Here is a 4,097-nt window from a genome sequence, read left to right as displayed (position 1 = left end):
TGCTACTGCAAGGTAGAAATGAGTTGTGAGTTGTTTTTGTTCACCATGATCTGTGCAAATAGCAAACACAATATTTAAAGAGCAGCAGCTATTACATGTGCTTGAGACAGGGCTTTCAGTCTAATAATGCCTTAATGCTCTACTTGCTGCAAAATACCATTGACTACTCACAAACAAAGGCTCAGACATTTGAAATCATTTACAGGAAAGCAAGTATAATCACGTATAATAATGAATATAATAATGAAGTCGTCTTTAAACATCACTAAATTATTAAACATTAATATACTGGCCATTTTTTAAACACACCTTTTTATGTAAGTTTAAGACAGTTTTTTTTTTAAATTGTACAAAGCTGCCCTAACTGTGACCCGCAGGACGAAGTTTACAATTGAGGATGTTCTAGTTGACAATCATAATTTTTTTTTGATGGTCTTTGAGACTGCAGTTAAGTTTTTTGTTTTTTTTTTATCTTGAAAATTTTCAGACTAACACATTCATTTTGTAGTATTTTTCCTTTACTTGGCTGCAGGGGCAGCTCCAGACAAATTTTTTTTTGGTGATGTGCAATTTGTTCTACTTCAATCGTTTTTGAATGCCAGGTTCAGAGAGGGTCATAAAAAATGGTACAGTAATAGTCCTTGTTCTTTAGGCTGACTACAGACTAATAGTTCTATTTTTATCATTTGATGTCAATGCCAACAGACTATTTAATAATCTGGAAATATGCAGAACAGGCTATTTAATTTCAATGAATCTTTTCAAATGCCAAGTTCAGAGGATCATAAACAATTGGTAAAGTAATATTCCTTGTTCTTAAGACTATTCACTGTCATTTCTGTTCTATTTTCATAAGGTTGTGTCACCTTCAACAGACAGTTTAATAATCTGAAGTTATGGCAACGCAAAATACGCAGAACAGGCTATTTATTCTCAAGTTCAGGGGGTCATAATAAAAAATGGTACAGTAAAATTGCTTAATATTTAGGCTATTTACAGTCTAATAGGTCTATGATTGATAGTTTTGATAGGTTTGATATGGCACCTGGAAATACACAGAACAGGCCAATTTATTCTCGATGTATATTATTAAATGCCAAACTCGTCTTGCTCGACCCAACCCCGCTCTCTACTGGCGCATCGTTGGTATTTCAACTTTTTAAGTGGACCGGATAATCCTTCAGCCTCGTACAAAACAAAGCACCGATGGATTCATGGACTAGCCCTCCCTAAGCTCTATCTACAACCCAAGTTTGTGGAAGTGTATCATGGCAAGGACAAGGAGATTTCTGAGGACATCAGAAAATAGATTGATGCTCTTCAGGTTGGAAAAGAGGAGTTTACACTCCATCAGTGCTCAGTCAGACAAACTGTGTACAAATGGAGGACATTTAATACAATTTTTACTTATGAGTGTTCAGCCAACAAGGAGCTAAAGCTCACATGGACAATTCTGAATGCTTTTGGAATAGTGTTTAATAGGCAGATAAGACCTATAGATAATTTTGGGTTAAATTAAATGTTATTTTTGGAAAAGGTAAAAAAAAACTGCATTGCAGCATAAAAAACGTATCTCATATTTAAAACATGGTGGTGGTATTATGGTTTGGGTCTGGATTTAAAACATCTGTCTGTGAGCTAAATCTCAAAAGAATGTGGGTCATGCAGCAAGACAACAACGTTAAGCACACACAGAGCCTGTTTTTCTTAAAGAATGGTTAAAACAATAATGGTAATGTTCTGAAATGGCTTTCATACAATGTTTTTCAGTCCTGGTCCTCGCACCCCCCTGCTCTACAGACTTCAGACACTGAGACTTTTAAAGGACAGGTAGTGTATTAGAAAAAACTGTTCATACACACAGTACCTTGAGGCAAAGGCTTAGGTCAGGTCCAAAAAAATCCAGCCCAACCTAACTTCTGCCCGGATTCGCCTCATGAACTGTCATTACAGATTTAAACACAACATTTTAGTAATCTTTATATAAACTAGAAAAATGAAAAGCTTGCCTGAATCACAGATTTCTTGAGCCAGCCTGACGGAGGCCAAGTCCGGGTCGGGTAGAGAATCTAAACTTTACCTTGAGGTAAATCACTGGGTACTACCATCTCAAAATTAAGTCTACTACTGATGAGTCACTAAATCTTTTGGAGCTACGTTTATGCCATTTGTTGCTCTACATTCTCATCTAGATAGTCACCAACTATTTTCAACACCTAGCAAAACAAAAATACGGGGACAGAAATGGTGAGATAATGAAGAACTATGAATAATATGAGAGCCGGTGTACCCCACTTTTTACCTTCCTTCTCTCTCCACCATGCCCTGAGCTGCCATCTGGTGTCTGCTTGATGGCAATGCAAGTCCGTTCGTGGTTGAGAGATAGAAGAAAATAGAGATATTTCAGCAATAATGCCATCAGCCACACCAACAAACAGTAGTCTGTAATGATGCATTGATTGAACGTTTGTGTGAGGAGAAAGTTTTGAAGACTGAGAGTGTATGTGACTTCTAAACAGTACTGAATATGTTTTTGTCTAATGTGAGGAACTGAGAGTAGGAAATCATCTTGAGGGTAAAGTGTTGTGATGGGTTGTACGACTCATGTTCCGCATGGTACCAAACCATTAATAGACTTATTCAGAAGCAGTATCATACTCTTTGTGGAATTTAACTGGCAACCAGTTCACAGATAAGAAAATAGGACTAATGTAATATACTTTTTTGTTATGCAGAGCATTCTGCCTGCATACAATATCTGTTTATATATATGTATATATATGTGTATATATGTGTGTGTGTGTGTGTATATATATATATATATATATATATATATATATATATATATATATAATATATTATATACATATATATATTATATATATATATATATATATATATATATATATATATATATATATATATATATATATATATATATATATAATATATTATATACATATATATATGAAAAAGTTTGGGCACCCCTATTAATCTTAATCATTTTTAGTTCTAAATATTTGGGTGTTTGCAACAGCCATTTCAGTTTGATATATCTAATAACTGATGGACACAGTAATATTTCAAGATTGAAATGAGGTTTTTTTGTACTTACAGAAAATCTGCAATATGCATTAAACCAAAATGTGACTGGTGCCACCCTTATCATTTTGTTGATTTGAATACTCCTAATTACTTTTTACTGACTTACTGAAGCACAAAATTGGTTTGGTAACCTCACTGAGCTTTAAACTTCATAGCCAGGTGTATCCAATCATGAGAAAAGGTATTTAAGGTGGCCAATTGCAAGTTGTTCTCCTATTTGAATCTCCTCTGAAGAGTGGCATCATGGGCTCATCTAAACAACTCTCAAATGATCTAAAAACAAAGATTGTTCAACATAGTTGTTCAGGGGAAGGATACAAAAAGTTGTCTCAGAGATTTACCTGTCAGTTTCCACTGTGAGGAACATAGTAAGGAAATGGAAGACCACAGGGACAGTTCTTGTTAAGCCCAGAATGGCAGGCCAAGAAAAATATCAGAAAGGCAGAGAAGAAGAATGGTGAGAACAGTCAAAGACAATCCACAGACCACCTCCAAAGAGCTGCAGCATCATCTTGCTGCAGATGGTGTCACTGTGCATCGGTCAACAATACAGCGCACTTTGCACAAGGAAAAGCAAAAGCACACCTCAGGCGACTCTGTTTGTGGCGTGCTTGCAGAAATGGCTTCTTTCGCATCACTCTCCCATACAGCTTCTCCTTGTGTATTGTTGACCGATGCACAGTGACACCATCATCAGCAAGATGATGCTGCAGTTTAATGCATATTGCACATTTTCTGTTAGTACAATAAACCTCATTTCAATCCTGAAATATTACTGTGTCCATCAGTTATTAGATATATCAAACTGAAATGGCTGTTGCAAACACCCAAATATTTAGAACTAAAAATGATTAAGATTAATAGGGGTGCCTAAATCTTTTCATATGACTGTATATACATAGATATTGAATGTCATTTCGTAGATCTCTGTTATCAATAAAAAGTAAGTAATCAAGTATTTACACGTAACAATTTAAAGTGGAGTATTACAA

This window comes from Astyanax mexicanus, chromosome 1 (assembly GCF_023375975.1).
Source record: "Astyanax mexicanus isolate ESR-SI-001 chromosome 1, AstMex3_surface, whole genome shotgun sequence".
NCBI lineage: Eukaryota > Metazoa > Chordata > Actinopteri > Characiformes > Acestrorhamphidae > Astyanax > Astyanax mexicanus.
Note: the sequence above shows the minus strand (reverse complement) of the source record.